Consider the following 12662-nt stretch of genomic DNA (forward strand, 5'->3'; position numbering starts at 1 on the left):
ATAGCAGGTATGGGCTCTTCCGTCCATTTGAAATTACCTCCGTTGTTGATGTTGTAATTGCTAAAGCAGTTGTTGTCGTTGTAGTTGGCGTTGTAGGGCGTCTGTCATCGATGTTCCCAAATAACCGAAAAAGATCGCCCGCCCCTTGCGGCGATCAAACCTGGGTCAGCTGCGTGCGAAGCGGAGCCGTCACCGCAGAGCTGCACTACATTGTCAAAAACCAGCTCTATACTTTTTTGTAGTATTCTATACCAAATGAACGCTGCACGTACTGTGGAAAAACAAACAAACAAACATTGAGCAGGTTTATGTTAATCCAAAGTAGTCACAGCGAGAGCTGGGCCAGATTTCAGCAAAGTATTGGGCATCGGTGTCACGTTCACTCAATGTGGGGTGCGTAGGCAAAAAAAAAAAAAAAAAGCGTTCTGAACGAAATGGACATCAGTTTTTTACCGAACGATCTGTTTTGTTCCGTTCTGTTCCAAATGCTTTTGTTTCTTTTTGTGCCGCAGCACGTCAAAGCGTGTCTCCAGCACGAGCTCTCGGCATTCACAGCGCTACGACGGCATTTTGTTATCTGCAATTTTTGCTTCTGAGAGCCCGTGCAGTGGGCATCTGTTTCACACTTAATATACAACGTTGTCAAAGCTACTGGCGCGAGCGCGTGGCTTCATCTATGGTTTTGTTTGCGCGAGAACGCGTGCAAATGATCAACGAGATCAAGCTCCATGCTCGCGCAAGCAGCTTTGGTAGCGTTGCACACTAAGTATGAAACAGAGTATAAGGTGAGAGGATTATTGACACTGTGGTGTCGTTCAGTGGTAACGACTCCGCTTCGCACTCAGTGGACTCATGTTTGACGGTCACACTGCATGGCCAACTACAGTATCAGCACCGACAACTACTACAACATAACCAACTACCTACTACAACTACATCAAGAACGGACGTCATTTCCAGTTGCTGGGAAGAGCCTTTAACAGCTATCGCTTTAAAATATAACAGACATATGACGATATGGTTTTGAATGTTTCAGTTTTTTTTTCTGTTCTGATTTTTTCTGATTTGCGGCCTAGCGCTTTGCACGCTAATTTTGAACTTATCTTTGCTGTAGTCACCCGCACTTCGAGGCTGATCGTCGCCACAGCTGATTGCCATCGACGAGGAAAACTGCCCCGTGCCCTGATATCGGAACCATCCGGACTACTAGCGACACCGCATCACCGATCCTTCAAAAGAAGTGCTCACATCGCCTCAAGCGGGATTTGCGGCCTAGCGCTTTGCACGCTAATTTTGAACTTATCTTTGCTGTAGTCACCCGCACTTCGAGGCTGATCGTCGCCACAGCTGATTGCCATCGACGAGAAAAACTGCCCCGTGCCCTGATATCGGAACCATCCGGACTACTAGCGACACCGCATCACCGATCCTTCAAAAGAAGTGCTCACATCGCCTCAAGCGGGATTTGCGGCCTAGCGCTTTGCACGCTAATTTTGAACTTATCTTTGCTGTAGTCACCCGCACTTCGAGGCTGATCGTCGCCACAGCTGATTGCCATCGACGAGAAAAACTGCCCCGTGCCCTGATATCGGAACCATCCGGACTACTAGCGACACCGCATCACCGATCCTTCAAAAGAAGTGCTCACATCGCCTCAAGCGGGATTTGCGGCCTAGCGCTTTGCACGCTAATTTTGAACTTATCTTTGCTGTAGTCACCCGCACTTCGAGGCTGATCGTCGCCACAGCTGATTGCCATCGACGAGAAAAACTGCCCCGTGCCCTGATATCGGAACCATCCGGACTACTAGCGACACCGCATCACCGATCCTTCAAAAGAAGTGCTCACATCGCCTCAAGCGGGATTTGCGTCCTAGCGCTTTGCACGCTAATTTTGAACTTATCTTTGCTGTAGTCACCCGCACTTCGAGGCTGATCGTCGCCACAGCTGATTGCCATCGACGAGAAAAACTGCCCCGTGCCCTGATATCGGAACCATCCGGACTACTAGCGACACCGCATCACCGATCCTTCAAAAGAAGTGCTCACATCGCCTCAAGCGGGATTTGCGGCCTAGCGCTTTGCACGCTAATTTTGAACTTATCTTTGCTGTAGTCACCCGCACTTCGAGGCTGATCGTCGCCACAGCTGATTGCCATCGACGAGAAAAACTGCCCCGTGCCCTGATATCGGAACCATCCGGACTACTAGCGACACCGCATCACCGATCCTTCAAAAGAAGTGCTCACATCGCCTCAAGCGGGATTTGCGTCCTAGCGCTTTGCACGCTAATTTTGAACTTATCTTTGCTGTAGTCACCCGCACTTCGAGGCTGATCGTCGCCACAGCTGATTGCCATCGACGAGAAAAACTGCCCCGTGCCCTGATATCGGAACCATCCGGACTACTAGCGACACCGCATCACCGATCCTTCAAAAGAAGTGCTCACATCGCCTCAAGCGGGATTTGCGTCCTAGCGCTTTGCACGCTAATTTTGAACTTATCTTTGCTGTAGTCACCCGCACTTCGAGGCTGATCGTCGCCACAGCTGATTGCCATCGACGAGAAAAACTGCCCCGTGCCCTGATATCGGAACCATCCGGACTACTAGCGACACCGAATCACCGATCCTTCAAAAGAAGTGCTCACATCGCCTCAAGCGGGATTTGCGTCCTAGCGCTTTGCACGCTAATTTTGAACTTATCTTTGCTGTAGTCACCCGCACTTCGAGGCTGATCGTCGGCACAGCTGATTGCCATCGACGAGAAAAACTGCCCCGTGCCCTGATATCGGAACCATCCGGACTACTAGCGACACCGCATCACCGATCCTTCAAAAGAAGTGCTCACATCGCCTCAAGCGGGATTTGCGTCCTAGCGCTTTGCACGCTAATTTTGAACTTATCTTTGCTGTAGTCACCCGCACTTCGAGGCTGATCGTCGCCACAGCTGATTGCCATCGACGAGAAAAACTGCCCCGTGCCCTGATATCGGAACCATCCGGACTACTAGCGACACCGCATCACCGATCCTTCAAAAGAAGTGCTCACATCGCCTCAAGCGGGATTTGCGTCCTAGCGCTTTGCACGCTAATTTTGAACTTATCTTTGCTGTAGTCACCCGCACTTCGAGGCTGATCGTCGCCACAGCTGATTGCCATCGACGAGAAAAACTGCCCCGTGCCCTGATATCGGAACCATCCGGACTACTAGCGACACCGAATCACCGATCCTTCAAAAGAAGTGCTCACATCGCCTCAAGCGGGATTTGCGTCCTAGCGCTTTGCACGCTAATTTTGAACTTATCTTTGCTGTAGTCACCCGCACTTCGAGGCTGATCGTCGCCACAGCTGATTGCCATCGACGAGAAAAACTGCCCCGTGCCCTGATATCGGAACCATCCGGACTACTAGCGACACCGCATCACCGATCCTTCAAAAGAAGTGCTCACATCGCCTCAAGCGGGATTTGCGTCCTAGCGCTTTGCACGCTAATTTTGAACTTATCTTTGCTGTAGTCACCCGCACTTCGAGGCTGATCGTCGCCACAGCTGATTGCCATCGACGAGAAAAACTGCCCCGTGCCCTGATATCGGAACCATCCGGACTACTAGCGACACCGAATCACCGATCCTTCAAAAGAAGTGCTCACATCGCCTCAAGCGGGATTTGCGTCCTAGCGCTTTGCACGCTAATTTTGAACTTATCTTTGCTGTAGTCACCCGCATTTCGAGGCTGATCGTCGCCACAGCTGATTGCCATCGACGAGAAAAACTGCCCCGTGCCCTGATATCGGAACCATCCGGACTACTAGCGACACCGCATCACCGATCCTTCAAAAGAAGTGCTCACATCGCCTCAAGCGGGATTTGCGGCCTAGCGCTTTGCACGCTAATTTTGAACTTATCTTTGCTGTAGTCACCCGCACTTCGAGGCTGATCGTCGCCACAGCTGATTGCCATCGACGAGGAAAACTGCCCCGTGCCCTGATATCGGAACCATCCGGACTACTAGCGACACCGCATCACCGATCCTTCAAAAGAAGTGCTCACATCGCCTCAAGCGGGATTTGCGGCCTAGCGCTTTGCACGCTAATTTTGAACTTATCTTTGCTGTAGTCACCCGCACTTCGAGGCTGATCGTCGCCACAGCTGATTGCCATCGACGAGAAAAACTGCCCCGTGCCCTGATATCGGAACCATCCGGACTACTAGCGACACCGCATCACCGATACTTCAAAAGAAGTGCTCACATCGCCTCAAGCGGGATTTGCGTCCTAGCGCTTTGCACGCTAATTTTGAACTTATCTTTGCTGTAGTCACCCGCACTTCGAGGCTGATCGTCGCCACAGCTGATTGCCATCGACGAGAAAAACTGCCCCGTGCCCTGATATCGGAACCATCCGGACTACTAGCGACACCGCATCACCGATCCTTCAAAAGAAGTGCTCACATCGCCTCAAGCGGGATTTGCGGCCTAGCGCTTTGCACGCTAATTTTGAACTTATCTTTGCTGTAGTCACCCGCACTTCGAGGCTGATCGTCGCCACAGCTGATTGCCATCGACGAGAAAAACTGCCCCGTGCCCTGATATCGGAACCATCCGGACTACTAGCGACACCGCATCACCGATCCTTCAAAAGAAGTGCTCACATCGCCTCAAGCGGGATTTGCGGCCTAGCGCTTTGCACGCTAATTTTGAACTTATCTTTGCTGTAGTCACCCGCACTTCGAGGCTGATCGTCGCCACAGCTGATTGCCATCGACGAGAAAAACTGCCCCGTGCCCTGATATCGGAACCATCCGGACTACTAGCGACACCGCATCACCGATCCTTCAAAAGAAGTGCTCACATCGCCTCAAGCGGGATTTGCGTCCTAGCTCTTTGCACGCTAATTTTGAACTTATCTTTGCTGTAGTCACCCGCACTTCGAGGCTGATCGTCGCCACAGCTGATTGCCATCGACGAGAAAAACTGCCCCGTGCCCTGATATCGGAACCATCCGGACTACTAGCGACACCGCATCACCGATCCTTCAAAAGAAGTGCTCACATCGCCTCAAGCGGGATTTGCGTCCTAGCGCTTTGCACGCTAATTTTGAACTTATCTTTGCTGTAGTCACCCGCACTTCGAGGCTGATCGTCGCCACAGCTGATTGCCATCGACGAGAAAAACTGCCCCGTGCCCTGATATCGGAACCATCCGGACTACTAGCGACACCGCATCACCGATCCTTCAAAAGAAGTGCTCACATCGCCTCAAGCGGGATTTGCGGCCTAGCGCTTTGCACGGTAATTTTGAACTTATCTTTGCTGTAGTCACCCGCACTTCGAGGCTGATCGTCGCCACAGCTGATTGCCATCGACGAGGAAAACTGCCCCGTGCCCTGATATCGGAACCATCCGGACTACTAGCGACACCGCATCACCGATCCTTCAAAAGAAGTGCTCACATCGCCTCAAGCGGGATTTGCGGCCTAGCGCTTTGCACGCTAATTTTGAACTTATCTTTGCTGTAGTCACCCGCACTTCGAGGCTGATCGTCGCCACAGCTGATTGCCATCGACGAGAAAAACTGCCCCGTGCCCTGATATCGGAACCATCCGGACTACTAGCGACACCGCATCACCGATCCTTCAAAAGAAGTGCTCACATCGCCTCAAGCGGGATTTGCGTCCTAGCGCTTTGCACGCTAATTTTGAACTTATCTTTGCTGTAGTCACCCGCACTTCGAGGCTGATCGTCGCCACAGCTGATTGCCATCGACGAGAAAAACTGCCCCGTGCCCTGATATCGGAACCATCCGGACTACTAGCGACACCGCATCACCGATCCTTCAAAAGAAGTGCTCACATCGCCTCAAGCGGGATTTGCGGCCTAGCGCTTTGCACGCTAATTTTGAACTTATCTTTGCTGTAGTCACCCGCACTTCGAGGCTGATCGTCGCCACAGCTGATTGCCATCGACGAGAAAAACTGCCCCGTGCCCTGATATCGGAACCATCCGGACTACTAGCGACACCGCATCACCGATCCTTCAAAAGAAGTGCTCACATCGCCTCAAGCGGGATTTGCGGCCTAGCGCTTTGCACGCTAATTTTGAACTTATCTTTGCTGTAGTCACCCGCACTTCGAGGCTGATCGTCGCCACAGCTGATTGCCATCGACGAGGAAAACTGCCCCGTGCCCTGATATCGGAACCATCCGGACTACTAGCGACACCGCATCACCGATCCTTCAAAAGAAGTGCTCACATCGCCTCAAGCGGGATTTGCGGCCTAGCGCTTTGCACGCTAATTTTGAACTTATCTTTGCTGTAGTCACCCGCACTTCGAGGCTGATCGTCGCCACAGCTGATTGCCATCGACGAGAAAAACTGCCCCGTGCCCTGATATCGGAACCATCCGGACTACTAGCGACACCGCATCACCGATCCTTCAAAAGAAGTGCTCACATCGCCTCAAGCGGGATTTGCGTCCTAGCGCTTTGCACGCTAATTTTGAACTTATCTTTGCTGTAGTCACCCGCACTTCGAGGCTGATCGTCGGCACAGCTGATTGCCATCGACGAGAAAAACTGCCCCGTGCCCTGATATCGGAACCATCCGGACTACTAGCGACACCGCATCACCGATCCTTCAAAAGAAGTGCTCACATCGCCTCAAGCGGGATTTGCGTCCTAGCGCTTTGCACGCTAATTTTGAACTTATCTTTGCTGTAGTCACCCGCACTTCGAGGCTGATCGTCGCCACAGCTGATTGCCATCGACGAGAAAAACTGCCCCGTGCCCTGATATCGGAACCATCCGGACTACTAGCGACACCGCATCACCGATCCTTCAAAAGAAGTGCTCACATCGCCTCAAGCGGGATTTGCGGCCTAGCGCTTTGCACGCTAATTTTGAACTTATCTTTGCTGTAGTCACCCGCACTTCGAGGCTGATCGTCGCCACAGCTGATTGCCATAGACGAGAAAAACTGCCCCGTGCCCTGATATCGGAACCATCCGGACTACTAGCGACACCGCATCACCGATCCTTCAAAAGAAGTGCTCACATCGCCTCAAGCGGGATTTGCGGCCTAGCGCTTTGCACGCTAATTTTGAACTTATCTTTGCTGTAGTCACCCGCACTTCGAGGCTGATCGTCGCCACAGCTGATTGCCATCGACGAGAAAAACTGCCCCGTGCCCTGATATCGGAACCATCCGGACTACTAGCGACACCGCATCACCGATCCTTCAAAAGAAGTGCTCACATCGCCTCAAGCGGGATTTGCGGCCTAGCGCTTTGCACGCTAATTTTGAACTTATCTTTGCTGTAGTCACCCGCACTTCGAGGCTGATCGTCGCCACAGCTGATTGCCATCGACGAGGAAAACTGCCCCGTGCCCTGATATCGGAACCATCCGGACTACTAGCGACACCGCATCACCGATCCTTCAAAAGAAGTGCTCACATCGCCTCAAGCGGGATTTGCGGCCTAGCGCTTTGCACGCTAATTTTGAACTTATCTTTGCTGTAGTCACCCGCACTTCGAGGCTGATCGTCGCCACAGCTGATTGCCATCGACGAGAAAAACTGCCCCGTGCCCTGATATCGGAACCATCCGGACTACTAGCGACACCGCATCACCGATCCTTCAAAAGAAGTGCTCACATCGCCTCAAGCGGGATTTGCGTCCTAGCGCTTTGCACGCTAATTTTGAACTTATCTTTGCTGTAGTCACCCGCACTTCGAGGCTGATCGTCGCCACAGCTGATTGCCATCGACGAGGAAAACTGCCCCGTGCCCTGATATCGGAACCATCCGGACTACTAGCGACACCGCATCACCGATCCTTCAAAAGAAGTGCTCACATCGCCTCAAGCGGGATTTGCGTCCTAGCGCTTTGCACGCTAATTTTGAACTTATCTTTGCTGTAGTCACCCGCACTTCGAGGCTGATCGTCGCCACAGCTGATTGCCATCGACGAGAAAAACTGCCCCGTGCCCTGATATCGGAACGATCCGGACTACTAGCGACACCGCATCACCGATCCTTCAAAAGAAGTGCTCACATCGCCTCAAGCGGGATTTGCGTCCTAGCGCTTTGCACGCTAATTTTGAACTTATCTTTGCTGTAGTCACCCGCACTTCGAGGCTGATCGTCGCCACAGCTGATTGCCATCGACGAGAAAAACTGCCCCGTGCCCTGATATCGGAACGATCCGGACTACTAGCGACACCGCATCACCGATCCTTCAAAAGAAGTGCTCACATCGCCTCAAGCGGGATTTGCGTCCTAGCGCTTTGCACGCTAATTTTGAACTTATCTTTGCTGTAGTCACCCGCACTTCGAGGCTGATCGTCGCCACAGCTGATTGCCATCGACGAGAAAAACTGCCCCGTGCCCTGATATCGGAACGATCCGGACTACTAGCGACACCGCATCACCGATCCTTCAAAAGAAGTGCTCACATCGCCTCAAGCGGGATTTGCGTCCTAGCGCTTTGCACGCTAATTTTGAACTTATCTTTGCTGTAGTCACCCGCACTTCGAGGCTGATCGTCGCCACAGCTGATTGCCATCGACGAGAAAAACTGCCCCGTGCCCTGATATCGGAACCATCCGGACTACTAGCGACACCGCATCACCGATCCTTCAAAAGAAGTGCTCACATCGCCTCAAGCGGGATTTGCGTCCTAGCGCTTTGCACGCTAATTTTGAACTTATCTTTGCTGTAGTCACCCGCACTTCGAGGCTGATCGTCGCCACAGCTGATTGCCATCGACGAGAAAAACTGCCCCGTGCCCTGATATCGGAACGATCCGGACTACTAGCGACACCGCATCACCGATCCTTCAAAAGAAGTGCTCACATCGCCTCAAGCGGGATTTGCGTCCTAGCGCTTTGCACGCTAATTTTGAACTTATCTTTGCTGTAGTCACCCGCACTTCGAGGCTGATCGTCGCCACAGCTGATTGCCATCGACGAGAAAAACTGCCCCGTGCCCTGATATCGGAACCATCCGGACTACTAGCGACACCGCATCACCGATCCTTCAAAAGAAGTGCTCACATCGCCTCAAGCGGGATTTGCGTCCTAGCGCTTTGCACGCTAATTTTGAACTTATCTTTGCTGTAGTCACCCGCACTTCGAGGCTGATCGTCGCCACAGCTGATTGCCATCGACGAGAAAAACTGCCCCGTGCCCTGATATCGGAACGATCCGGACTACTAGCGACACCGCATCACCGATCCTTCAAAAGAAGTGCTCACATCGCCTCAAGCGGGATTTGCGTCCTAGCGCTTTGCACGCTAATTTTGAACTTATCTTTGCTGTAGTCACCCGCACTTCGAGGCTGATCGTCGCCACAGCTGATTGCCATCGACGAGAAAAACTGCCCCGTGCCCTGATATCGGAACCATCCGGACTACTAGCGACACCGCATCACCGATCCTTCAAAAGAAGTGCTCACATCGCCTCAAGCGGGATTTGCGGCCTAGCGCTTTGCACGCTAATTTTGAACTTATCTTTGCTGTAGTCACCCGCACTTCGAGGCTGATCGTCGCCACAGCTGATTGCCATCGACGAGGAAAACTGCCCCGTGCCCTGATATCGGAACCATCCGGACTACTAGCGACACCGCATCACCGATCCTTCAAAAGAAGTGCTCACATCGCCTCAAGCGGGATTTGCGTCCTAGCGCTTTGCACGCTAATTTTGAACTTATCTTTGCTGTAGTCACCCGCACTTCGAGGCTGATCGTCGCCACAGCTGATTGCCATCGACGAGAAAAACTGCCCCGTGCCCTGATATCGGAACGATCCGGACTACTAGCGACACCGCATCACCGATCCTTCAAAAGAAGTGCTCACATCGCCTCAAGCGGGATTTGCGTCCTAGCGCTTTGCACGCTAATTTTGAACTTATCTTTGCTGTAGTCACCCGCACTTCGAGGCTGATCGTCGCCACAGCTGATTGCCATCGACGAGAAAAACTGCCCCGTGCCCTGATATCGGAACCATCCGGACTACTAGCGACAGCGCATCACCGATCCTTCAAAAGAAGTGCTCACATCGCCTCAAGCGGGATTTGCGGCCTAGCGCTTTGCACGCTAATTTTGAACTTATCTTTGCTGTAGTCACCCGCACTTCGAGGCTGATCGTCGCCACAGCTGATTGCCATCGACGAGAAAAACTGCCCCGTGCCCTGATATCGGAACGATCCGGACTACTAGCGACACCGCATCACCGATCCTTCAAAAGAAGTGCTCACATCGCCTCAAGCGGGATTTGCGTCCTAGCGCTTTGCACGCTAATTTTGAACTTATCTTTGCTGTAGTCACCCGCACTTCGAGGCTGATCGTCGCCACAGCTGATTGCCATCGACGAGAAAAACTGCCCCGTGCCCTGATATCGGAACCATCCGGACTACTAGCGACACCGCATCACCGATCCTTCAAAAGAAGTGCTCACATCGCCTCAAGCGGGATTTGCGTCCTAGCGCTTTGCACGCTAATTTTGAACTTATCTTTGCTGTAGTCACCCGCACTTCGAGGCTGATCGTCGCCACAGCTGATTGCCATCGACGAGAAAAACTGCCCCGTGCCCTGATATCGGAACGATCCGGACTACTAGCGACACCGCATCACCGATCCTTCAAAAGAAGTGCTCACATCGCCTCAAGCGGGATTTGCGTCCTAGCGCTTTGCACGCTAATTTTGAACTTATCTTTGCTGTAGTCACCCGCACTTCGAGGCTGATCGTCGCCACAGCTGATTGCCATCGACGAGAAAAACTGCCCCGTGCCCTGATATCGGAACGATCCGGACTACTAGCGACACCGCATCACCGATCCTTCAAAAGAAGTGCTCACATCGCCTCAAGCGGGATTTGCGTCCTAGCGCTTTGCACGCTAATTTTGAACTTATCTTTGCTGTAGTCACCCGCACTTCGAGGCTGATCGTCGCCACAGCTGATTGCCATCGACGAGAAAAACTGCCCCGTGCCCTGATATCGGAACCATCCGGACTACTAGCGACACCGCATCACCGATCCTTCAAAAGAAGTGCTCACATCGCCTCAAGCGGGATTTGCGTCCTAGCGCTTTGCACGCTAATTTTGAACTTATCTTTGCTGTAGTCACCCGCACTTCGAGGCTGATCGTCGCCACAGCTGATTGCCATCGACGAGAAAAACTGCCCCGTGCCCTGATATCGGAACGATCCGGACTACTAGCGACACCGCATCACCGATCCTTCAAAAGAAGTGCTCACATCGCCTCAAGCGGGATTTGCGTCCTAGCGCTTTGCACGCTAATTTTGAACTTATCTTTGCTGTAGGTGAGTTGAAATCCTACCACGTTGTTATTACCCGCTTCTTTTTTGCCGCAAATCCCAAAGTGTTGTCCCTGTGATTTTTGTGTGCAATGGGCGTCGACATTTGTACCTACAGGGCCCGTGTCGGTACTTTTTGTCCAAAAAACAAAGTGAGACCAAAGGGAGTGCCCACGAGGTTACAAAGTGGTGCCTTATTATTGCGCAGGGCTTTTCCAAGTGCTCGTATCCTGTTGCTCACTCTCTGCATCGCCAAATTGCTCATGTGTTCTGGTGACATCGAAGCTAACCCCGGCCCCGGCCCTAAAGAGGGCGATAGCTCTAAGCTTGACCTAATACTTCAGAAGCTGAACACTGTTATTTCTGACAATGCGAGACATCAAAAAGAGACCACTGACAAACTAAATGAACTGTCGTTGGGAATCGGTGACTTGACACGCAGAGTTTCAAGTCTCGAGAGCTCCGTTGGCAAGATTAAGGAACTGCAAAACGAAATTAAAAAAACAAATGATGTTGTCGCCGAGATTGAAAGAAAAATTGAAGACGTATCCTCGAAACAGCAGGACGTAAGTGGTTTAAGTGACATCGTCGACAACATGAACAACCAAATGAGAAGAAATAACTTGCTGATTAAAGGGATTCCTGAGGAGGGAAACGAATCGTGGGCTCAGACTGAACGAATCGCACTTTCCTTCTTTTCGGACCGGTTGCAGCTAAACGTCGGCGATATAGAAAGGGCGCATCGTGTTGGCCGCAAAAGGGAAAGTTTTAACAGACCAATTATTGTTAAGTTCCTAAGTTTCAAGAGCAAGCGCGATGTGCTCCATGGCGCTTCGCGACTAAGGTCGACTGACACCCCGCGAGTTTGAATAGAGGAAGACTATTCGCCAAAAGTGAGGAAAATTCGAAAAAAACTTTGGGATTATGCAAAATCGGTCCGAACCACGCGCGATGGGGTAAACCTTGCTTTTGATAAGCTCTTTATCAACAATCAGATGTACGTTTACTGCGACGAAACCGATAGTGTTTTGCCTGCCTCGAGGGAACGGAGAACTGCAGACGCGCCACGGGATCTACAATCGTGACACAAAAAATATAAATCCAAACTTAGAACAACTGTGAGCGCCTGCAATCAGCACCGCCCTCTCTCATTTTTGCTAGCAAACTTTAGAAGCCTTCTGCCAAAACAGGATGACCTCGCAAGCAGCATTATTTCATGCTCAGCAGATGTTATTGTTGCAACCGAAACGTGGCTTACCGATACTATTTCAAATTCCAGTTTACTTTTAAGCGACAATTTTAACATATTTCGTAAGGACCGAATTTCCAAACGAGGCGGTGGCGTAATCATCGC

This window comes from Ixodes scapularis, unplaced genomic scaffold, assembly GCF_016920785.2.
Source record: "Ixodes scapularis isolate PalLabHiFi unplaced genomic scaffold, ASM1692078v2 PGA_scaffold1__304_contigs__length_218370807, whole genome shotgun sequence".
In the NCBI taxonomy this organism is placed as follows: Eukaryota; Metazoa; Arthropoda; class Arachnida; order Ixodida; family Ixodidae; genus Ixodes; species Ixodes scapularis.